Below are 26154 nucleotides of genomic sequence, written 5' to 3' on the forward strand. Positions count from 1 at the left end.
ATGGAGAAGGAGAAGCAGGCTCCTGGCTGAGCAGGGAGCCCTGATGCAGGACTCCATCCCAGGACTCTGGGTTATGACCTGAGCTGAAGGCAGTTGCTTAACCACTGAGCTACCCAATTCCCCTATTTTTTATTTCTTAAGTAATCTCTAAACCCAACATGGGGCTCTCCACTCACCATCCTAAGATCAAGAGTCACATGTTCCACCAACAGCCAGCCAGGTGCCCTGGTATTTTCAGATTTTTCAATAACAAGGTTTGGAGATGTTACTTCATAGAGAGATGTCACTCTTTTGTGTTTCAAAGTGTTTCTGAAAATTAAGCTCTATGAAAAGAATCCCTGGTGTTCTTGGAGGAAGGGGGCAGTGCCAGGGGCTGGCCTGTAAACAGTTACCCAGCAACTCCAACTTTAGTGTTTCATGAGTAAACTTAAGCTTGGCATGTCAATAAAATAAGATTGATTCTAGCATTAAGAAGCAAAGTGCCAAGGAAGAGAAATAGTAATTAGAGGGAAAACAACAACAACACATGATTCCTGATTGGGGAAAGGATCTTCCTTTTTGCAAAATTCTTTGCAAAATGTCCCTGACGGATGACGAGTGAGTGAAGAAAACAAGACCTAGACTCAAGTAAATAATGGATTCTAATGATGGAGGTATTTGGTGTTTGCAAATAAGCATCAGGAAGTTCTTTAGCTTAATCCAAGAGTTCTGCAAAGGGCAGCTTCAAGTATAAAATTTCAGAAGTGTTTTATGTATTAAGTTTCCAAAATAACATTTTCGAGGGAATTATTGAATTCAGTGCAAAGACTAAGCTGTCCAGAGTGGGTAGTTAAGCATTCTAAGCCTCCCAAGACTGGGACTAACCCCCCCAAGCTTGGGATATCCAGGAACCTCAAGGAGACCTGGCTGAGCTACTCGCCTGATCTGGAACAACATGAGCTCTTTGTCCACCTAATATTTTCTCTTTCTAAGAGAGGATTCTAACTAGGTCACTTTTTTACCGTCTAATCAGGAGCTCTCCTGCCAAGTGGCCTCAGAAGTTGCTGGCCTCCCTTATTATATACACCACGGTCAGTTTAACCTTGGGCCTCGCCATGACTGATGGTTTCTGTTCTCATCAGTGAAGTCCAATATGGGGATGTTGCTTTCATTCAGTGCACAAGGCATGAGTCAGCAGATTGTTTATGGAAAGAATCTAGGAGTGGCTTTCTTGAGAAGGGGCCTCTGGGCATGGTGGTCTTCTTAAAGCTTTAGGGGGTCTCCTCCAGAACCTCTCTATATAGGGGGGTCCATCTGATTAATTTTAAAAACTGACTAATGGCTTATTGAATATGCCACGGGCTGTTTTGACATTCTGCATTCATCCCCTAGCTATATTTGGCCAAAGCATACCCTGTGACAGTCTCTTAATGTCACTTATGAAAAGTGGCCTGTGGAGCTGGCATTAAGGTGGCTGGATTCCTAGGTAGGCGGTTTCAAGGGGACCCCTCTGGACATTTTGAGGGAGGTCACTGAAGACCCAGAAACAGGTTCTTGATTCTGTAAGATCAGATATGCCATCTCAGTTCATTCAGAGCCGATCTTTTTCGGAACTGATTCCCAATGATTCCACTCAGCAGAGACGAAGTGCTCTCCACATGACCAAGTTATTATTTCATCTCAGAGAATTGAACTGGTAGCTGACCAGCCCTGATCCTGTGCGTAAGAGACTCCCCACCAGGGAAAAGGCATCCCCAGGAGATCAAATTAAAGATTAGAAGGCTTGGTGAATATTGAATTAGATCAAAGGGACTTGACTATTCTTAAGGGATTTCTCTAGCAGGCTGAGGAGGCCTTAAGGAATCACATCCCTTCCCTCTAGAGTTGTTTCAGTCTGGATAACTGATTTGGATTATTCACCTCAAAGCGTCTTCTTACATCTTGGTTTCAGTTAACTTACTGTCTGCTTCCCTTCATGGGACCATTTCTCTTCCACTGCCATTAACAGTGTAGTTTGGAGTTAAGAGCAGGGTTGGAATCCCAGCAGTAACACTCACTGTGTGACAGTGAACAAGCAAACAACTTTCAGCCCCCTCAGACTTTAAAATCCTTATAGTTAAAAATGGGAACCATCAGAGCCTCCTTGCCAGCTCGTTGGGAGGATTAATGAAATAAGTTTCTGGCACTGCATCTGCCACATCATAGCTGCTCAGTGAATGGTAGCTAGCATGATTATTTACATTATGTAGAGTTATTTCTTCTTGATGAGACATACCAGGACCCATCACCTACAAATTGACAAAACTGCTCCAAAGGCTTGTTATTTCTTTAACATGTTAATCCTATGTTACTGACATCGTAGTGGTTAATTTTATACTGATTTTTTTTAATCCTGAATTTCAGAGACTGACATTTTATGACCTCATCCCTAATTGTGAGGAGGGTGTATCCAATTTGGGACTTGCAGCCATCCATGAGCTATATGAAATTTAGTAATGCCTGTTGGGCTTTCATAGGTCAAATATCTGAGATCTGATTCTCTCGTGGAACAAAGCACACTCTAGTAAAGTTTGGCAAACTCCCTACAATTAATAAAAAAAAGAAAAGAAATTTAAAAAACATGTCCTTTAGGGAAACCCTTGGAATTTTCCTCATTTGGAGTTGTAGCTGGCCTGTTGTGCTGTTTTACAAAGAGAGGGCAAACTCATTAATGTTTTTGGATCCTACAGTGTTGAGATATTTCTCAAAAGTTCAAACAGGCTTTGATTTCTTTATCCATTTTGGAAGCCTCAGACTTTTCAGAGCCCTTCATTATGGCAATTGATGCATTTTAGACAAGATTGGATGTGATTATAAGAACTCTGAGGATATAAAACATAACTGCTTTTCTAAATTTCTGAGCAGTTGTTACCAAAGGAAAGAATTTGACTTCTGTCCAGAGGAGTATCTGATTTGTTTGGACTTTGGATAAACTCGAGCCATACATGTTTGGCCAAGAGTTTAATTTGTGGACTGATCCTCAAGCTCTGAGCAAGACCCCGGCTGCAGAAAGCCATGACACTTCAGGATCTCACATGATCTTAAACATGTTTTTGGACAGATAAATAGGCCAAAAAAAAAAAAAAAAAAAAAAAAAAAAGGTCCTTCTCATCAAGAGGTCAGAGGAGCCTGAACGTTAAGCACTTCCTGGAGCTTCATGAAGTGGGTGTCACCCTGGGATATTTTGTTTGGATGAAAGCACAGAGCCAGTGAGGGAGAGAGCAGATTGACACTCCAGAGGCAGCTTGTTAGAGGAGCAGGGGCAGGGCTGGTTTGGGGGGGATGGCGGCCTTCTTTCTCATCGCCCTTTTCCTGATGGTGGCAGTCCAAGAGAGCTTTTGCTGGGAGTAGTGCCCTCTGCACGCATAGGGAAGGAGTGGGGATCCCTCAGAGGACTGTACCACCCAGCAGAACATTCATCCCCAAACATAGAACATTTCTAACCTCTGTGCTCTTTGCTCTTCAGGACTCTTTCTTCAGGGATGCTCCTTCTGTTTTCCTAATTATACACAAGGAGCATCAGATCAGTCGCTAGCTCTAATTTCCTTCTTTAACACTTTGAGGCTTGTGATTGCATCTGCCTTGCCTGAGGACAGCTGCTTGCCACCCCTTTAACTAGAGGGTGGCCAGAAACAGCTTCAAGGCCAAGGTGGGAATGCCGTGTGGGGCAGCAGGGAGGAGGAAGAGATACGTAGTAAAGAGGGTGACTGGGGATTGCTACCAGTCCCCAAATCTGGGCATCCCAAATCAGTGAATCTGGAACATTCCATTTGTGCATTTAACCAACAAATATTTGGGGCGCCTGGGTGGCTTAGTCAGTTAAGCGCCTGTCTTCGGCTCAGGTCATCATCTTAGGGACCTAGGATGGAGCCCCAGAGAGTCTGCTTCTCCCTCTCTCTCTGCCTCTCCCTCCCACTCATGCTCGTTCTCTCTCAAGTAAATAAATAAAATGTTTTTTAAAAAATCAACAAATATTTGGTAGATGTCAAGGACAATTTACAGGTAGACAAACCCATAAATATACACTGACAAGTAATGGTGCCAGAACACTAATAGTGTGTAGGGAGGGATTACTGGGGGTGGTGATGGCAAGTGTGGGAACCTACGGAGGCAAAGTGGTTGAAGATGGCCTCTCTGGGTGAGGTGTAGAGGATGAAGAAGTACCAGTTCTCTAAGGGTGAAGAAGAAGCACAGGTAGAGGAAACAGCGCTGGGAAAGTCATTCATTCATTCAGAACAGGGGCAGGAGTAGAGGACGAGGGAGAGAGAGAGGGTCTCAAGCAGACTCCACACTGAGCCCAGAGCCTTAGGCAGGACTCACGACCCTGAGATTGTGACCTGAGCTGAAACCAAGCAATGGGGACTTAACCGACTCTGCCCCCTCAGGCACCCCAACGTTGGGAAAGTCTTGAGGTGAGAGAGAGCTCAGGGGATTCAGGGAACTGCAAAGCAGCCGGTAATGGCCACAAGGCTGCTGTGAGGGAAAGCTGGTGAGGCTGTAGGAGTTGAGGCCGGGTTTTATTCTAAGTACAATGGAAAGACATGGAATGGTTTTTAAGTGAGCATGTATGCCTCTGTGTGTGTGTATGTGTGTGTGAGAGAGAGAGAGAGAGAGCTGTCTCATGTGGGCACCTGTGAGGAGATTCCTTACCCAAATTGCTAATGATGACCTCATGATCCCTATCCCACCCTTTGAGGAAACTTTAATCATTCAAGCACTTGCTTGCCCATTGGCACGAGACACACTGATGAAAGGAGTTACCGAAGAAACCTCTCCCAGTTCCAGGACACTGAGAGGACCAGCGAGGCCTTCTTGGTGGCCCTCCTGATCCTTCACTTCCTAGGCTCTCATCCCGTGCATTTCCTCGCGATGTCCCTTACTGACGCACTGGCGGCCTCCACGGAGTCTTGCTGCTTTTACTCCCCAGCCTGTCCTCCCTTCTCACTGCCCTCCGCCTCTCCTTCCTCTTCTCTCCTTTCCGTCGTGCTCTTCCGCTCTGTTTCCTCTTCCTTCTCTCCACCTTGCCCATTCACGGTCAGAGTTACTTGCCAAACCACAGCTCTTAGATTTCTATTTTCCCCAAATCTCGTGGCTTGTGATTTGTGTTATTGCTTTTCTCCTCTCATTCCATGCAAGGCCCTCCTCGGGCTCCGTTCACCTCTCCTAGAGGGACTTCTCCCCCGTTCTCCGCTCCCTCAACAGGCCTAACCCCCAGGTCAGTCAGTTGAACGAGTGTCATCAGGAAAAAGTGCTCTTGCTCTAACCCTGTAAAAAGACGTGAAGGGACGAATGTCCATGACCTCCGTCTATGGCCATCAATACAGCAGAAGGCATTTCCTGAAAACCAGACAAAACAGAAGGTATCACTGAGCCACCTCCTTTCTGTGGCTCACTGCACCCTCTGAGTCAGGATAATGAGAGAACATTCTTAAAACATGACCTAACCACGCTCTGTTCTCAAACAAATTCCTGGATGTGTGTGGAAGACACTCCACCAGCAAGCCCGAGCACAAACGTGCGGGCGGGCTTGTTAGCACTCCTCAGAGTTGCTACCTGCACAAAGCCACCTTCTGAACCAGTTAGTTTATTCAAACAAAACAAAACAACCGAACACCAGCCAGTTACTAGCAGACACACTTATGTGTGTCTCATGGCTGCGTTTCATGGTTTTGTGTTGATGGGGGCCTTTAGGTATTTGGGGCCCCTTGACAACATCACTCTTTAGCAAGAAGTTATGGAAAATTCTTGTCAGATACGGGAAAAAAGAAACAGGATATTGTCCATTCCCAGAATAAAGTGCAGGTAGAAAGTCACAGTGTGTCATTTGTCCCCCATCTCACCTATACCTGGAAGGGTGTGTGTGTGTGTGTGTGTGTGTGTGTGTGTTTAACATAGGCGGCTTATCTGAGTGGATTTTAAGAAATTAATTTAACTGAAAAATGATTAAATTACAAAGAGGTAAAAGCATTCAGTTGGCATCATGCGGGGTCAGAGGCCATTGCTAATGCAATATTCCATCAATTGACTCATTGCTATTCTTTCATGGATGTGATTTAGTTTCTCAAATAGCTCTTATCGTGGCAGGCTTGCATGGGAGACATGGTGCAGATGCCTTATAATCATTGCAGTGTGTTTACTTAACATTTTTAAAAGCAATGAAGCGATTTAAAATGTATTCGTGTATGTGTGTGTCTACACAGCCGCAGAGAGATTTTGTGAATGTCGGGCAAGGTTCTCAGTGAACACTAGGGCAAGTGTTGAATTTATCCACTGTAGGGCCCTTCATGCATTTCAAAGAGCTTCATGCAGACGGATGTTAAGCTTTCTTCATACCCATAGAATATACCACTATCTCTTTTAATACACGGAAGAAGCCAGAAGACAAAGAGTCTCTCTGTGTTTCTTATCCAAGGCCACACAACGCTTGCTGGAAACTTGGGCTTCCTGAGTGCTGGCCACTTATTTGCAGCATATCCTAAGTGCTGGAAAATGGGGCGGGTCAGTGTGTTAGAAAGTACAGTAATCTACAGCTAGGGGGGTGAGGTTTTGATAGACACTGCTTTTTTTGATTTGGGTAGAAAATAGAGCAAGACAAGTCATAAGAATGGTTTTTCTCATAGAAACCTACTGCGGTCGGGGGTAGAATAGTCCCACAAGGCCATGGGAAAGGGCAGAGAGAAGGTTCTGGCAGGACGTGAGTAGGAATGTGTGCACATGGGTGGCGGGAGCTGCATGTCCAGACCTGTCCTCTGCCTCTTCTCCTTCATCTTTGTCTCAGACTTTGTCCAGAGTTCAGAGCTGCGGGCAGAGCTGCTGCAGAGGAAGCCACGGCCACGGGCAGGAAGACAGACGCTCCTGGTGCCCCCAGTGAGGCAGGCAGGAGCAGTCGTGTGTTCACTCAGCAAACGCTGATGAAGCACTTCAAAGTGCCAAGTGTTGTGCCAGGTTCTGAGGACTCCCAGAGGAATAAGGCCTGGGCCTTTGTGCTTGTGGGGGAGGAAGGAAAATAAACAAGACCGTGAGTAAGTTCTACAGTAGAGGTAGGTGTGGGCCTGGGAGTGGGAGAGGGGGAGATGACGCAGTGAAAAGAACTGTTCTCACGGTGCCTCCACTGTTGGTGCAGGCCCACCTCAGTGTGACCTGCCTGCCCCAGCCCACGTCCCTTCCGAGGGAAGCATTTCTCACGGCGGCCGAGACACTGGCTGGTTGGAGAGCTCCATGACGTCTGCCTGTCGTCAGTGTTCTCAGCCTTCCAGTCTCTGGTCTCTGCCCTCTTCCTCCCTTTCCTCTCCCCATCTGGACGGGGGCAGGGATCCTAACAATCCTAGAGGGATCTCCTTAGGGTGGCCACACTGAGTCTGGCTGATCTGAAAGGTATTCACTTGAAGCTGTTTGTGAGTCACGTGGAGATGTACCTGGGCCTCAAAAGCCTTGTGCAGACAGCTTCGGCCAGCTGAGGAGAACAGCGTTTGCTTGGCATGCTGGAGTGCTCCTCGTACCCCTGAATGCCCGTCTTCCGTCTTCCGGACAGTTGCCTGCTCCATCTGCCCTTCAAGCTGGCTGGGTTTCCGAACACCCAGGCGTGCGTGTTTCCCCTCCGGGCTCTCTATTGTGGCTGCACGATAAGGCAAGGGTGGGGGCTGATACCGCTGATCCCAGACCCCTGGGCTGGAAATCCTGGAAGAATGAAGTCACAACTGTTTGAGGCATTTGAGACACCACTGTTGAAAAACAAAGGTGGGGAGCGAGCGCACACTTAGATATTTGGTGTCCCCCCTAAATGCACTCATTCACTGAGTTCTTTCTTTACCATGTCTGTTTCACGCGCAGAGCGGGGGCGGGGTGCTTGAACGGGCACACGTGTTGAAGTTGCAATTCCTCACGTGAGAGGCGGGAGGAGAGGGAAATGACCAGAAACCTCTCCCCACAGTGTTCCACTAGGGTTCTCCCAAGGGCCATATCTGGGTGCTCAAAAGTTGGTGTAAAATACTGCTTTTGATTTGGGCATCCCCGTCCAGCTGAGGTTGGGTAGTTCCGGTCACGTCTATCAAGAATGGTCTCCTTGTAGGAGCCTGTGTGGTAAAGACTAGTAATTAAATGGAGCTTTTAAAATATTTCTTTATTTTTCATTTGAGAAAGAGAGTGAGCATGAATGAGGGGAGGGCCAGAGGGAGAGAGAATCCCAAATATACGCCGTGCTGAACCCCATGCAGGGCTCGATCTCACCATCCCGAGATCATGACCTGAGCCGAAACAAAGAGTCAGAAGCTTAACTGTGCCATCCAGGCACTCCTGGAGTCGTCTTTTTTTTTTTTTTAACACTATGAATTTTAGTTAAAGTCTCAGGAAGAGGACATCTCTTAGCACTGTCCAATACAAATATAATGGGACCACCTAATTGAAACTTTTCTAGTAATCATATTTAGAAAAGCAAAAAGAAACAGGCAAAATTAATGTAAATATTTTATGAAACCCACTCTATTAAAACACTGTCATTTCAACATGTGGTTCATATGAAAATTATTGATGAAGTATTCTATTTTTCATACTAACTCTGCATAGCTGAGTGTATATTTTTCACTTGCAGTGCATCTCAGTTGGGACTAGTGACATTTCAGGTGTTCAGTGCAATGTGTGGCTGGTGGTTACCTCATCCTGGGAAGGTCTTGGTATCTTTCAAACGGCAACAATATAGGTAACTTCTCCAGATAAAGATTTTTAAATCAGCATGCTTTGGACAAGTGATACCTGAATGTGGTTGTAGAGAATGAATTTAAGGGAATGGGTGCTCGAATTTGGGTTTAGTGGCTTAATGAAAATAACAGTATCTCCTCCTCCTCCTCCTCCTCCTTCTCCTACTCCTACTTTTGGTGTGAAATGGATAGTTTTGACTGTAATCTGACATAAACAAGAAACGAATAGGGCAATAGCTATTCTCCTGGCTCCTGCTACCAAGCCTTGAGACCACAAAATGGGAGAATGAGAAGGAACCTTGGTGATCATGTCAGATCACATCTCTCCTTGGAGATCATAGTCAACTGTCTCCCTCTTTGTGCCTCAGAATCAGAGAAGATCAGAAAATCACGGATTCCTGGGACCTCATCTCAGAGAATCAAATTCGGCTGGTCTGGGGTGGGGCCTAGGCATCAATATTTAAAAAATAAAATCCAGGTGATTCTAATGTATGGCCTGGGCTCTGAATGCAGACACATCCCCTTCCTTTTATAGGTGAAGAAACAGAGGCCGAGTTAAGTGGCACACCTAAGGTCCCACAGCTAGAGAGAGGCAGTGTGGGCCCCGGAACCCAGCTGTTCTTCTCCACCTCATCTCATCTACAGAGAGACTTTTTTTTTTTTTTTTTAAAGTAGACTCCACACTCGCAGTCACACCGCGAGATCAGGAGTGGCATGTTTGGGACACCCGGGTGGCTCAGTCGTTAACGTCTGCCTTCCACTCAGGGCATGATTCCAGGTTCCTGCTCAGTGGGAAGCCTGCTTCTCCCTCTCCCACTCCCCCTGCTGTGTTCCCTCTCTGTGTGTCTCTCTGTGTCAAATAAATAAAAAAAAAGAGAGTGGCATGCTTTCCCACTGAGCCAGCCCAGTGCCCCCCCCCCCGCAGAGATATTTCAATAAAACCTCCATCATGGGCCTTTTTCCTGTTTGATCTCAGAATTATTCTCATTCTGAATTAAGATACATTACCCAGCTCAACCTAGAACCTTCAAGAAAAGACTCTGAACCCTTATTTCCCAGAAAATCTCCAGATCACTGGTAACTCCGAAGTGATTCTGATCTGGGGCGAGGCCCTAAAGCCTCCCTAAAATGGTCCTTTTGGGTTCTGCAACTGTATACATGATACAGAGTTTTATTGGAAGAGCTAGAGAGGAACCCCAAAGGAGTGGACACCTGAACCTGATCAGTCTTGTCTTCTTTGACTCTCAGCTGAAGCCGGAGCAACTGGCTGACAAGCGCCTTCCACATAAAGATACCCATGCACCATGCAGGAAATGTGCGTGCGTACGGTGGGCTGAGAGATTCTGGAACAGGAACGAACCTTGCCTAGCCTTCCTCCTTTGATGCCTCGGCACAATGACTCGGGAGCTCCGGTGCCAGACCTTCCAGTTAGATAGAAATGCAGGTTTGTGTTTGTTTTCATGAAATAACCCCACCTGTGATGTTGACATCACAGGTGGAATTCAGTTTTTAGAAAAACACTCTCAGGGTCAAATAAAGCCCACACTTTCATAAACTCTATTCCACCTGTAAGCCTTCGGAATGAACCTTTTAGATAAGCCTAAGATTTCTTTGTATTCAGTATTGAGTTGTCTTGGTTTACAAAATGCTGGTCTAATATCCTCATGCTTACGTTTGCTCTAAGACCCGGTGAAACTGATGTATGTGAGCATCAGTTCCAGAAGGGAAAACAGTACCTCAGTTCTTTTTTAAATTTTATTCATTTTCTCACTGACCACATTATTTTTGGGGAGAGGTAGGAGTGGCACCTGTGACATGTCATGAATTTCCACAATGAAATTGAAAGTAAAGATCATGGTAGTTCTTAAGATCTGATATCATTTATTTTTAAATTCTTTTGGAACATAGAATGAGTCAGGCAATTACTAGCCTTGCCATGGGATAGACTGGTTCTGCGGCACACGTCTGTAGAAGGAAAATGTTTTCCTTCACTGTAGAACAAAATGGAAGGTTCCATTGTAGCACTAGGGCAACGTCTTAGCCAGTGAAATGAGAATCCAAATCCCAATCAAAATTACTCATAACCACATCTTTCAAGGAAAAAAAAAAAACTCTGGTTAAGTACACAGCATTTACGTGGAGGGCCCTTGATTTCAAATAATCCAAGGTGTTTATAACAGGTGAAGGCTTTTAAAAATTTAAGAGTTGATGCTAAATTACCCTTTGATCCAAAGTATTCATACAGCAAAATAAATGTAAGCTATTCATGAAGCATATTAGAGTTTAACGGTAAAATACGCATGTCTTTTCTGTCTTGATTCTTCTCCCTACAAGTAACCTTGAATTTTGTCGCAGTTCTTTTTTTAAATGTAAAAACCTTATAATATGGACTTGTAAGAATCTGTTTCAGGTATATTTCTGTGAGCAGTACCACTGTCCTCAGATAACCGGGGGTGGGTAACAGTTTCTAACAAAAGCTGAAGGGAACAGGATTAAACAAGAATTAGAGCGATTATATTTTCTTTATCTAAAACCTTCACGTCTTTGGAAAGCTGCTTGGTTTCTATTTTGAGCCATGCTGCCCACATATCTTAACGACAGAAATGTTGCATAATTTTGCTTTTCCTCTTTTTATCTCTGTTTGGGTGTATTTATTATTTCATACGTGATGATGCAAAGCTCATTAAAAGGTCCATTTATATTCTTGTTATCTGTGTGAGGATCTAGCTGTTTTTCCCTTACTGTTTATAGAACCTCACTGTAATATTCAGATTTGCTGGCAATGGGCCCTTCCTAACACGGTATACATTCCATTCCCCTCTGTGACTCTGCTGATGGGAGTCTATGTGATTTACTCAAGGTTAATAAAGACCATGTAAAAGGATGGGTCATGGATTTATCCATCCATGGAATTTTAGCACTTTCAGATGGAGGTTTATCTTACATTCTTTTTCCCCCTCAATTTAATTAAAATAACAATAAAAAAGCGTTAGTCCAGATGAGTGACAGTTGGCAGATCTGCATTATTCAACTGGAGGGACTCCAAAGCTTCTGATGCTTGGAGATGGACAAGTAATTACCTCCTGTCTGTGACTGTTTTCTACCAGGCTAAGCCCCATGTTTATTGTAAACTAGCTACCATTAAAAGCTGTAAGAGCAACCCTTATGTTCCTGCACCATAAATTGGACTTGCACTGTTTTTTTATTTACCTTCATGTTTTATTATATTCTTTGAAATGTTACGTTTTAAAGGAAGATAACAGAAAAATGAAAATTGAACAAATTCCAAATTCACGCTTGAGAAAAGATACGCTAAGCACACATATTTCCTGTATCCGCCTGGACAGCCTGATGGCCACTTTCTGGAGACTGGCAGCTTCTGTGTAGTTAACTATGAGATGCAGTTTCTATTAGTACATCACTTGCCAAATGGGCCAGAAAATAGTCTACAAATTAAAGTTTAAGCCACATAGGCCCAGGGCAGCGGTTCTCAAACTTTTTTAGTTTCTAGACCCCTTGATACTCTTGAAAGAGCTTTTGAGGGGTGTGGATTTTTATCTGTCAATATTTCCTGTATAAGAAAGGAGAACCGAGACACTTAAAAAAATCTCCATTATGTTAAAAAGCTGTTACATGTTGACATAAATAGCCTTGCAAAAGAAAAACAACTATTTAAAAAAAAAGTTTTGTGAGAAAGGGATTGTTTTAGATTGGGTGACTTAATAGAGGACAGGTGCGTTCTCATCTGCTTTTCCCTTCAATCTGTCGTGATCTGTTGGTTTAGTAGAAGTCTAGGAAGAAAATCTGGCCCCACAGAGATATGTAGCTGGAAAAGGAAGCATTTTAACAGCTTTTTCAAATAATTATGGGTATTATTCTTGGATTGCAAACCTAAATTTGACAAGTGGTAGTTTCTTAAAGGTTAGTTACAATGAAGGATCTGAAAACCTATCAGTGGACTTTTTTTTTTTTTTTTTTAAGATTTTATTTATTTCTTTGAAAGAGAGAGATCACAAGTAGGCAGAGAGACAGGCAGAGAGGGGAAGTAAGCTCCCTCCTGAGCAGAGAGCCTGATGTGGGGCTGGAACCCAGGACCCTGAGATCATGACCTGAGCCGGAGGCAGAGGCTTAACCCACTGAGCCACCCAGGTGCCCCCCCTTTTTTTTAACAGACTTTGTTTATTAGCTTTGGTTTATTTTTAAGTAAACTATATACCCAATGTGGGGCTAGAGCCCACACTGGTGGGTTCTTCTTTACCATACTTGGTGACTCTGAGACTGAGAGTCATGTGCTCAACAGACTTTATTTTTTAGGGCAGTTTTTTTTTTTTTTTTTAAAGATTTTATTTATTTATTTGACAGAGATCACAAGTAGGCAGAGAGGCAGGCAGAGAGAAAGGAGGGGAAGCAGGCTCCCCGCTGAGCAGAGAGCCCGATGTGGGGCTTGATCCCAGGACCCTGGGATCATGACCTGAGCCAAAGAGAGAGGCTTTAACACCCTGAGCCACCCAGGCACCCCAGGGCAATTTTAGGTTAACAGAAAATGGAGCAGATAGTACAGGTTCCCATTTTACCCACCCCCAAACACATGCATATAGTTTCCTCTATGACCAATGATTGCATTAGTGTGGTCTAACATGTGTTGCAGTTGATGAATCTATACTGATACCATATTAACCAAAGCACACATTTAAATTAGGGTTCACTCTTTGTGGTGTGTAGTTCTATGGGTTCTGACAAATGCATGTCCTGTATCTACCATTACAGTACCATCCAGAATAGTTTCGCTGCCCTAAAAATCATTGTCCTCCACCTATTCATCCCTGCTCCTTTCCCCTGAACCTCTGGTAACCACTGATCTTTTTACTACCTTTGTAGTTTTGTCTTTTTCCAGACTATCTTATTGTTGGAATCCTACTTTTCAGACTGGCGTCTTTAAGCAATATGCATTTAATACTCCTTCATGTCCTTTTGTGGCTTAATAGCTCATTTCTTTTTATAGTCAAATAATATTCCACTGGGTATATAACAATGTATCCACCTTCCAAGGATATCTTGGTTGCTTTCAGTTTTCAGAAATTATGAATAAAGCTGCTATAAACACTTGTGTGCAGGTTTGTGGGTGGACACACGTTTTCAACTCATTTGGGTACATACCAAAGAGTGTGATTACTGGATCCTCTAGAGTAAGACTATATTCCACTTTATAAGAGACTGCCAGACTATCTTCCAAGCGGCTTTACCATTTTACAGCAACACCAGTAGTAACTTTCCTGCTATTTTACCTCTTCACCAGCATTTGGTATCAAGTGTTTTTTTTTTTTATTTTAGCCATTTTAATAGGTATCTACTAGTACCTGATCATTGTTTTAATTTGTGATTCCCTAATGACATATGATGTTGAGCATCTTTACAATTCCTTTTAAAATTTTTTTTAAAGTTTTATTTAAGTAATTCCTACACCCAGTACGGGGCTTGAACTCATGACTCTGAGATCAACAGTTATATGAGCCAGGCAGGCACCCTTCTAATGCTTATTTTCTGTCTGTGTATCTTCTTTGCTGAGGTGTCTGTTGAGGTCTTTTGCCCATTTTTAAATTGTGTTATTTATTATTGTTGAGTTTAAGTTCTTTGTATATTTTAGATACTAGTTCTTTGTCAGGTGCTGTGTAAATATTTTCCTCCAGTCTGTGGCCTGTCTTTCCATTCTCTTAAATCAATGGGCCTTTCATACTAGTAGAGTTTGGTGCCACTGCCCTGATTTATGCCATAGCACCAGCCCTTTTACCCAGAAGTGTTGTGTAATGGCTGTGCAGATTTCAATACCGAGAAAGGGCAAAGAACATTTTAGTAGTATTGTAAAGATAGTCTTGTGGATGCCCCCAGAAAGGCCTCTGAGATCCCCAGAGCCCACAGACCACACTTTGAGAACCATTGCCCTAGAGCAAACAAGTACAAGTCCTACAATTTAGTTCAAGCCTCAGAAAGATCAAATGGAATTGGAAATCATGAGTTTTCCAAATGTGAAATGTTAACTTGGTTTTCTGCAAAAAGGATTTAGAAGGCACTGAAGAAATATTATGCACTGAAGTTAGTGTTCTAATTCATTGGGCAGAGTCAAAACCAATTTTGTTTAGACATTTTTTTCCAATGATTCTTGGCAGAGTATTTTCCAAGAAATACATTACGTGTGTGTGTGTGTGTGTGTAAAAACATCAGCTGAAGTTTATGAGCCAATGTCACCTAATAGCCAAGAAGTGGCAGATGCCCAATAATGGTTTTATAGTATATATAGACAATCTATGGAACCCCCAACTTTTTATTCCTCCAGCAATGTTCAACCAGCACAGAAATGGGGAAAGAACTCTAGTTTTGTAAACCAGACAGTTCTGGATTTGAATCTTGGCTATATAGCTTTATGTAATTTCTCTGAGCCTTGTATTCTGTATGTAAAAGGAATATGTAAAAGGAAACTAAAATCATGGCCTATACTGTGAAGATTATATATACAAGATAATATGTGAAGGGTCTGGAATTTCATGTATATCACTCACATAACCAACATCATCACCAAAAGTCACCCCCTCCATTTTTAAAAAAGATTTATTTATTATTAGACGTGGAGGAGGGTGGGGCAAGAGGAAGAGAGAAACTCAACCAGACTCCATGCTGAGCATGGAGCCTGACATGGGGCTTGATCTCATGACCTTGAGATCACCACCTGAGCCAAAACCAAGAGTCTGATGCCTAACCCACTGTGCCACCCAGACGCCTCATTCCCCTCCATTTTTAATAGTTTCATAGTCTATTCTTATTTTCTGGCTCAGGAAATCATGCCTTTAAGTGCATCCATTGGAGAAAATACTAATCAGCCTTAATGTGCCTCTATAGAAATACTAAGTTTTGACAGGGGCCAAGAGCAGGGAGGGAAATCTTTAGTATTGTCAGTCCCCAGCACAGGGACTAAAGATCTAAATGAACATGAGAAGCAACTGGAACAGAATCTAAGGATAGGACTGTAAAAGGTATTGAACTGATGAAGTGGCCAGGACCTATTCTAAAGGCAAAGGTCTTGAAATGGTCAAAAGTTCAAGATGAGGGGCGCCTGGCTGGTTCAGTCAAGAGCATGAGACTCTTGGGCTTGGGGTTGTGAGTTCAAGCCCATTTTGGGTGTAGAGATTACTTTAAAAAAAATTTTTTTTTAATTCAAAATGAGCGCAAATCATGACGTGTGTCCCAGAGGTAGTGGAGTGAAAAATCAATGACAAGCCAACAGGGAAATATCCCAGGGATGTACTTGCCCACCCCTAAATCCCATGGAGATTAGTTACATCTTCTATTCGTACAGAAACACCTCAAGGCAACTTTTGGCAAGCATGACTTATCAAGAAACCGCTAGAAGATTTTTAGGGTAGAGGAGTCCTTTTTGACATCCTCGAAATTAAAATTTGGGTTCTGGAGCCACACTTTTTGTGCATTAAGTCCTAGCGACTTTGCTTGCGACTGTGTGCCTGAGGGGAATCACACGAGGCTGTTCTCTGTCTTCTAGTTTGTAAAAGCGTTGGGAGGCCAGTGCTGCATGGAAAGCATCCACAACAGTACCTTCCGTGAAGCATGGGCTCAGTAAATGTCAGATTCTGTTATCATTAGCCTGCCACCCGTGCAGCTCGCTCATCCAACCAATGCTGAGTGCAGCTCACCCACAGGCCTCTCACCCCTAGACGCCACAATGTTTTTGTGAAGCAACACATCTCATTTAGACTTTCACTTCTATTTCCAAATTAATGCAGGGACAGGATTACCAGTTAATTGACAGGCAACATGATTTCTTTGTTTTTGTTTTTGTTTTGTTTTGTTTTTTAAAGATTTTATCCATTTGACAGAGAGAAATCACAAGTAGATGGAGAGGCAGGCAGAGAGAGAGGAAGGGAAGCAGGCTCCCTGCTGAGCAGAGAGCCCGATTCGGGACTTGATCCCAGGATCCTGAGATTATGACCTGAGCCGAAGGCAGTGGCTTAACCCACTGAGCCACCCAGGTGCCCCTTTGTTTTTTTTTTTTAATGGAGACTCTAGACACCCCCTCCCTACCAGTGACCACAGCTTTAGGTCACTGAGTGTTAAAAAACTCTTCTGTCTACCCTTAGAATGATTTTTGTTTGGTTCTTTTCAGATAGAATATGTGATCTTTGTAGAAAACTTAGGACACTAAGAAGTTTTGTTTTGTTTTTTTTTGAAGATTTCATTTTATTTATTTGAGCGAGCATGAGCAGGGGAGGGGCAGAGGAAGATGGAGAAGTAGACTCCCTGCTGAGCAGGGAGCCTGACATGGGACTCAATCCCAAGGACCCTGGGATCATAACCTGAGCCAAAGGCAGATGTTTAAACAACTGAGCCACTCAGGTAACCAACATTAAGAAATTTTAAACCACCTACAATCTGAGTTAACCCTAGGATTTTGATAAATTTGTTCTAATCCTATTTGTACCCATACCTGGAAAGCTAAGTTCTTTCCACTATAATGTAAATACCAATAGGGAAGTCATAACTCAGGTCTTTATCACTTAATAAGCTAATTTTTAGTTAGTATCAGTTCTAACTGTTGAGGTTTTAAGTCTGCTCTTGATGTGGTAAGAGTCTTTGGAGCAATTAAGTGCATACTAGGTAAAGACGTTAGTCATAATGTATTTACTCATTCAGTAAATGTTTATTAGCTTGGCACTGCTGAGCCCTGGTGATACAGAAATGAAAAACAAGCAAATGCCCAAACAATTGACTCCCTTGTTTATTGTAGCATTGTTTTTAGTATGAAAAAAAATTATACTTATTAGCAATCTAGATGTTCACCGGTAATTTATGGCACAGCCCTCCAACAGAGTCCTTTAAAAATTAAGTAGCAGGAGGGTAGAACAGATACATTTTCCCCTATTCTTTCCACTAAGTACAACTAAAAACCCTAGGGTTTTTAAAGTGGGTTCTAGGTAGTTTCACTGCAAACATTTTCACTGCTTAACTAATTCGCCACAAGGCAATTTTGCCATAAGAGAGAAAAATCACGAGAAATGAGGGGCATCCATTAAAAAGGACCTAATGAAACATGAGAAACGAGAAACAAGATTAAAAAGACTTTACTGGGAGATACAGAATATGTGAATACATTTGCAGAGTATGTAGATCCATGGCAATACTATGCAAATAACGGACTTAATTTTGTGGATTGTACCTAAGCACCTGTCTTCGAAGTTTTCATTCAGGGTATTATGATGCTGGTTTTCCCCTTTTGTTGACTTATATCCTCATTTGGCATTGCATACTTTTTTTTTTTTTTAAGGATTTTATTTGAGAGAGAGTGAGAACGAAAGAGAGCATGAACACAAATAAGGGGAGGCAGGAGAAGCAGACTCCTCACTGAGCAGGGAGCCAATGCAGCGCTACATCCCAGGGCCCTGGGATCAGGATCTAAGCCAAAAATCGATGTTCAACTGACTGAGCCACCCAGGCACCCCATGTTTTCCTTTTTAGGGGAGTATCCATTTCCAAATACGAGCATGCACATTTCTAGCTGAGCTTTCTGTTGCACTCTGAAAGCCGTCCACACAGTTGTGTGTTCTCAGCATACTTTCACATGTGTGTCGATAGCTGTTTCAAAGTTCTATGGGAAGCATGGGTCAATCCTCCGCACTACTGTATAGACCATTATGAGGGCTAAGATTTATATAATATAAAAATGGGAGTACTGCATCAATGGAGAAAGGAAATGAAACTGTCAACCAGTTGAAACTAAACTGCCAAACCAAACCATCAACTGGTTATTTTTTTTTCTTTTATGACAAAGTTGTCTTACACTTAATTAATTACATGGCAAAACTTGTGGCAAAGATGCTTACAGTGGAAATGCCAGACATGACAGAAAACATAAAAAGACCTTGAAAGGTGGAGAAAAGCCAGGATGGCTAGGGACTTCAGGACCTGAGGAACAAAATGGCAGCAAGTTCCCTGAGTTGTGTTTTTGCCTCTTATATCCCACACTTGATGCTGAAGAAGCCAGCAACCTAGAAGTGCCAACAGGAGTAGACAAGGAAACCCTAACAAAAGTCAGCTGTCTCTAGCCAAAGGATTGGGAAAGAAACAGCTTAGCAAGACGGAAAACGTCTAGACAATGCTATGGACTGAGCTGTGCGCCCCCAAAATTCATATATCGAAGCTCTAACCACCAGTGTGATACAATTTGGAGACGAGGCCTTTGGGAGGTCATTTGAGTTAGATGAGGTCATCAAAGTGAGGCTCTCATGTGATTTGTGGCTTATAAGAAGAAAAAGTGAGATTGCGCTCTCTGTGTTGATGACACAGCTAGAGAGGTGGCCATCAGCAACCCAAGGAGAGAGCCCTCACTCGGCATGGACCCTGTTACATGCTGACCTTGCACTTTCAGTCTCAAGAACTGTGTGAAAAACTATGAGGAAAAACGGGGGGGAGGGGAGTAGTCTGTGCTATGCATTTTGCTATAGTCACCCAAGCAGACTAAGACAGATTTTGGTATTAAGAAGTGGGGTGCTGTTGTAATAATTACTTAAACCTGTAGAAGTGACTTTGGGTAATGAGTAGAAGCTAGAAGAGTTTTGAGGTACATGCTAGAAATATAGATGTTAAATGATCCTGGTGAGATCTCAGACAACAATGAGGAACAGGTATCTTGACACTAAAGGGAAGATGTTTCTTGTTATAACATAGCAAAGAACTTGACTGAACTATGTTCTACTGTTTTGTGAAAGGTAAAACTTGTGAGAGATACAATCAGATATTTAGCTGAGGACATTTTGTACAAAAATGTCAAAGGAGAAACTTGGTTTCTGAATACTTACAGTAAAATGTGAAAGAGGAAAGATGAACTAAAAGATTTATTAAGCAAAAAGGAACCATAACTTGAAGATCTGGAAAGTCATCAGCTTATCTGTATTGCAAAAAATGAGAAAGGTTATTCCAAAGAGAACACCAGGAGTGTAGTTGAACAACCATTTGATAAAGAGATCATGGGTATGATTTGTGGAATTAATCCTCCATTTCAACAGAGTAGGAAAAGAGATGGGATTATATCTGCAAAGACACTGCCAATGTGAACATTTAAAAATGAGGGGAAATGAAGGAAGGCTACCAGATTTCTTAGTTCCTATAGGTCTGGACCCGAGAGCTATTCAGCTGCAAACGGGTGCTTTTCAAAAAAAAAAAAAATTTATTAGGAGAAAGAACAACAATCTTGAAGGCAATTTAGACATCGAGGCTACTGTCTGGGTTTCAACAGGCCACATGGCCTGACTAAAGTCTGGGGGATAGGACCTCTGAATTCTTAGGGGGCATGATTCCTGCCTGATGGAGCCACGGAGGTAGGACTGCTGTCCCAGTGGGTCCAGAAGGCACAGCATCACACCAAAGAGGATTAATCATTCTCAGACCTTAAGATCTAGTGGAATTTGCCTTGGTACGTTTGAGATTTGTTTGAGACCCACCTTTCTATCCTTTCCTCTTTCTCCCTTTGGGAATGGGAATGTCTATCCTGTGCCTCTCAGAGTCTACCAAAAAAAAAAAAAAAAAATCCACTACAGCTAACATTCTCATTAATGGCGAGACTGACACTTCCCCTTAAGATCGGGGACAGGGTGCCTGGCTGGCTGAACTGGTAGAGCATCTGACTCTTAATCTGACTCTTGATCTCCGGGTCACGAGTTCAAGCCCCATGTTTGGTGTAGAGATTACTTAAAAAAATAATGTTTAAAAAGGGAACAAGGCAAGGATGTCTACTCTTACCATTCCTAATGAACATAGTGGTGGAAGTTCTAGCAGCACAATAAGGAAAGAAAAGGCATGGAAATTGGGAAGGAAGAAATAAAAATCCTTATTTGCAGATGACCGATTGTCCACATAGAAAATCTCAAAGAACTTGCAAGAGAAGAAAGTAAATAACAAAAAGCCGTATGAAACTAGTAAGTGAGTTCAACAGAGTATGTGATGTAGTAGATTTTTGCATGTAGATCTTCTGTATCTATATGCTAGCAATGAACACATGGATACCAAAATTTAAAATACAAGGTATTAACAAATGTTTAGGTATAAATCTAGCAAAATGAGTATGGGACTTGTATGTTGTAAGCCATACAACGTGATGAAAGATAACAAAGAAGATCCAAATAAATGGAGAGATAGTCCATGTTCATGGATTGAAGTCTCACCATAGTAAAAATGTCAGTTTCCCCCAAATGAATATAAAGACTTAATGTAATTCCTACAAAAATCCCAGGAAGATTTTTTAATAGATATAGTCAAGGCTATTCTAAAATGTATATGGAAAATCAAAACAAAAAGCTAAAACAATTTTGAAAAATAAGTTGGGAGTCATCAGTCTACCTGATTTCAAGACTTACCATAAAGCTATGGTAATTAAGATTGCATTGTATTGTCAAAGATACACATTAGACACATAGCAAGGGAATAGAAAAAAATCTAGAAATGGACCCACACCAATGTGCCTAACTGATTTTTGACAAGGATGTAAATACAGTTCAGTGGAGGAAAGCCTTTCTAAGAAATGGCATTGGAGTAATTGGATATCCATAGGTGGGGAAAACACTAACTCTTAACCTAAATCTCACACTTTATACAAAAATTAACTGAGTCACAAACTTATATATGAAATGTAAAACTGTGTTTTAGAAAAAATAGAATCTTTGAGATAAAGGGCTAGGCAGGGTTCATAAAAGGAAAAATTGATAAATTAGACTTCATCAGATTTTGTTCTGTGAAAGAACTAAGTGGATTAAAAAAAAAAAACAGCTGTGGATAGCTTTCTTTGGTAAGCCACCTATCTGACAAAGGACTAGTATCTAGAATATATAACTCTCAAAACTCAACAGTAAAATTGGCAAAATCTAATTAGGGGATGGCCAAAAGACATGAAGACCTTAAAGAGGGCAAATAACATGGAAGGATGTTCAAAAGCATTAGCCATTAGGGAAATCAAAACCATGAGATACCACTACTTCCCTGTCAAAATAGTGTCCATATCAGACAGGGATACAGAGAACTGAATCATTTATATATTGCTTGTGTGAATAAAATGGTACACCTTCTCTGGAAAACGGCTTGGCAATTTCTTAAGCCTGAAACAACCATACAACCAGCCATTGCGCTCTTTTTATTTTAGAAAAATGAATTTATTTCAGAAAAATGACATTTATTTCAGAAAAATGAAAATGGATGTTCAGTTCACACAAAACCCTGTACACAAATGTTAATTGCAGTTCTATAGCTGAAAATTGGAAACAACCCAAATGTCTTTCAACGTGTGAATGGTTAAATGAAGTGTGGTACATTCAAAATACTATTGAAAAACATGAAGAAATGAACTATTGATAGATACAACCCCCGTATGACTCTCCAGAGGATTAGGCCTGAGTGAATAAAGCCAGTCCCCAAAGGTTATATGCCACATGATGCCATTTATAGGAGATTCTTGCAATGATAATATTATAGAAATGGATTAGTGGTTGCCAGGGGTTAAGGAGGGGAGAGGGGTAAGAGAGAAGCAGATGCAGTAATAAAATGGCTAACGTGGGAGATCCTTGTGGTAAAGGAAATGTTCTGCATCTTGGCGATATCAATGTCAATATCCTGGTTGTGACAGTGGGCTACATATAGTTTTATAAGTTACTATTGGAGGGGCACCTCAGTGGCGCAGTCAGTTGAGTGTCTGACTTTTGCTTTTGGCTCAGGTCATGAACTCAGGGTTGTGAGATCGAGCCCTGCATCCTGCTCTGCACTGAGTGCAGAGTCTGCTTACATTTCACTCTCCCTCTGCCCCCTCCCACCTCGCTTGCACTCTTTAATAAGAAAATCTTCAAAAAAAAAAAAGTTACTATTGGATAAAGAGTTTATGAGATTTCTCTGTATTACTTCTTATAACTGTACATGAATCTACAATGATCACAAAATAAAATGTTTAATTAAAAGAGTCAGGTGTGGGTGCCTGGGTGGCCAGTCAGTTAAGTGTCTGCCTTTGATTCAGATCATGCTCTCCGGAGTCTGCTTTTCCCTCTGCAACCCCTCATCATGTTCTCTCTCACAAAGTCTTTTTTTTTTTTTTTTTAAGATTTTATTTATTTCTTTGACAGACAGATCACAAGTAGCCAGAGAGGCAGGCAGAGAGTGGTGGGGAAGCAGACTCACCACCAAGCAGAGAGCCTGATGTGGGACTCGATCCCAGGACTTTGGGATCATGACCCAAGCCGAAGGCAGAGGCTTTAACCCCCTGAGCCACCCAGGCGCCCCTCTCTTAAAGTCTTAAAAAAATTTTTAAAAAGTCAGATAATATTTTTGCTGCTTGGGATATAACAGATGTCTTAAAGTCCTCCAGCCCACCTCACAATGACTATTCAATGGCTCACCATCAGTGGTTCCCTGTTGACTCTATCCAGAATATTCCATGTAAGGGTACTGGAATCCTATGAAGTACCATTATTCCTAGTTCTCTGACAAGGAACCTGAAGTCAGTGAGGTCCACTGACCTGCCCCGGGCCACACAGGTGCAAAGCCCAGTGTTCTCAAACCCTGGAGACCATGTTCTAAACCACCCTCAAGAAGCAGAAGATCAGGGGTGCCTGGGTGGCTCAGTGTGTTAAAGCCTCTGCCTTTAGCTCAGGTCATGATCCCAGGGTCCTGGGATTGAGCCCCGCATTGGGCTCTCTGCTCAGCAGGGAGCCTGCTTCCTCCTTTCTCTCTCTCTGCCTGCCTCTCTGCCTACTTGTGATCTCTGTCAAATAAATAAATAAAAATCTTAAAAAAAAAAAAAAGGCAGAAGATCACAAAGTAGGGTAAGAGGTGAAGAAGCGAAATGAAACAACTTTAATGTTCAGATGACTCAAAGTAGATAGTTACAAGCCCAATTATAGGTCTCCACCCATTCCATGCTGCTTTGATGGTCCTTCCCAAAGACTACTCCCTCCAAGTGGCTTTTCTAGAATTTTCAACCCAGTGACGTCTTGCCCCTTTCTCCCAGACTTGAGAGCCTCGGTTCAGTGCAGTCTACACTGCTTGTTGGTCAACCTCGAGGAGATGATATGCCTACTGAAGACAGTAGACCTGTATCCATGACAGACCTCCTGTGTGGCAATGTCAGAGCCCTCCAGAAGCCCAGAGGAGCCGGGTGCCAGCCCAGGGGAGAGGGTAGAATAGGACAAAGCCTCCATGGGCTACGGATCAAGACTGTGGGTCCCTAGAACTACAGTTTGTCGTCACACAGAGCTTAAAGGTAGAGGATAGGAGAATGAAGAGGTTAGCAGGAGCCAGCTGCACATTTTAATCACCTGGAGGAAGGGTTAAAAATAGTACCACCTTCAGAGATCCAGAAGACAGCTCATCTGCAACAAGGGCACCCTGGTGGTTCTGATGTCCTGGTTGACAGGGGCTGGAACACAGGCTCTATTTGAGTTTCCTATGGCTTCCACATCCAGCGCACTATGAAATTATGGCTATGCAAACAAATCGTGGTTTAGAGATACAGAAGTATTTACAAAGGAGACAGCTTATGAGGAGTGAATTTCATGCTGAGGAGTTGGCTTGTATTTTTTGAGAAAGATTTTATTTATTTAAAGAGGGCATGAGCCGGGGAAGGGCAGAGGGAGAGAGAGACAGAATCTCAAGCAGACACCCTGCTGAGCCCAGAGCCCAACGTGGGGCTTGATCCCAGGACCCTGAGATCCTGACCTGAACCCAAACCAAGAGTCAGATGCTTAACCAACTGAGCCACCCAGATGCCCTGGTTTGTATTTTGAAGGCAAAAGGAGTGTCTTTTGAAGAATTTTAGGGAGAAATGGTTGTAAGATCAGATTTGTAATTTTTGAAGGTTATTGGTTATTTGTTCCAATAACTTGCTTTCTAGCAAAAGCAAGCCCCAAATCACTGGTTGCATTCTGCAGTCACATCTCTGCAGTTCCCTTTAATCAGAAAAGCCTCCTTGCTGCTTTCATTGTCTTTTGTGAACTTAACATTTTTGAAGTCTGGCCAGTTACTTGGTCTTGATTTGGGTTTGTCTTATGTTCCCTCTTGATTATATTCAGGTTATGCATTTTGACAGAAATACCCTAGAACTAATGTGGGTCCTCCTTAGTCCATCACATCAGATGGTATCAACAGGTCGCATTAATTGTGGTGTTAATTTAGCTCCTTGGTTAACGTGGTGCCTATCCAGTGTTTTCTTTGGAAAGTTACTTTTCCCTTTGTAGCTTACAAGATCATTCTCTCTTGAGGAAACAGATTTTAAGAGGACTGTAAATATGCTTTTACTCTTCAAATTTTTACCATTTAGTTTTAGTAAAAATGAATGATTCTTGCTGGAGTCTATTATTACCATGATGGTTGCCATACGACAATTTTCTACTTTCATCATTCCTTCCATATTTATCAGTTGGCTTTGCTCCGTAAGGCAAAAATTTCCCTTTTCTTCCATTTATTTATTTACACAACACACAGACTCATATTCTTATTTTATTCAGCAAATTTCTTGACTTTTAATCTTTCTGCATCATGTTTTGGGTGTTTCCCTTGTAATCAGCATACACCTAGGCCTTTTCTTCCTCTACCCTCAACTGTCTCACCTTTAAATTGGTAGGTTTTATTTAGATGAATTGCAAAAAGAGTATCATGGATTTATTTCTACAAAAGGAGAGATGGATATCTACATGTAGTGATATAGAAAAATGTCTAGGATGTAGTCTAATGTAAAAAACAAATTATAGGCAAGTATGCATCATAGGAGCCTATCTGTTGGATGAAACAGTGCATGTACACCTATTTCCATAGTCCTGAAAGTCTGGAAGGTTACACAGGAAGTAGGTTAACACTGATGGCGTCTAAGGTGCTGGGGTGAGGGTCTACTCATAGTTTGATATTTTATTTGAATTTTTTTAAGATTTTTTTTTTTAATTTGACTGACAGATCACAAGTAGGCAGAGAGGTAGGCAGAGGGAGATAGGGATGCAGGCTCCCCGCTGAGCAGAGAGCCCACTGCAGGGCTCAATCCCAGGACCCTGGGATCATGACCTGAGCCGAAGGCAGAGGCTTAACCCACTGAGCCACCCAGGTGCCCCTTTTATTTGAATTTTAACATCTGTAAACAGCTTTGGGTGTTTGTTTTTGTTTCTTAATAATGAAAAGGCCCTACATCTGCCTGCTAGCAACCCACAGCACAGGACAGAAACTGATGATCACTTGTACCGCACATTACCTGAGGCCAGTAGAGAGAGGCCTAGGCAGGGTGCTGTAAGAGCCAGCAACTTGAGAAGTCAGGGGAGGCCCTCCGGAGAAGACATTTGAATGTAGTTTTAAAGGGAGGCATCTTCACTTCATGGAAAGAATGTAGGCACTGGAATCAGGCAGGCTTGGATCAAAGTCTCTCTTT

General features: G+C 42.4%; 1 long non-coding RNA gene across 2 annotated transcripts in view; it reads left to right on the plus strand.

Annotated features, from left to right (window-relative positions):
- The first annotated feature begins 3938 nt into the window (after nt 1-3938).
- Nucleotides 3939-26154, plus strand: part of LOC101682458 — a 29747-nt gene continuing 7531 nt past the window's right edge. For both annotated transcript variants that reach the window (XR_006607002.1, XR_006607003.1), the window contains exons 1-3: nt 3939-7040; nt 8606-8713; nt 9960-10155. This is a non-coding gene — a long non-coding RNA (uncharacterized LOC101682458). The remainder of the gene's footprint in view (nt 7041-8605; nt 8714-9959; nt 10156-26154) is intronic.

Source organism: Mustela putorius, unplaced genomic scaffold (genome assembly GCF_011764305.1).
Source record: "Mustela putorius furo isolate JIRA1106 unplaced genomic scaffold, ASM1176430v1.1 tig00000487_pilon_pilon_pilon, whole genome shotgun sequence".
NCBI lineage: Eukaryota > Metazoa > Chordata > Mammalia > Carnivora > Mustelidae > Mustela > Mustela putorius.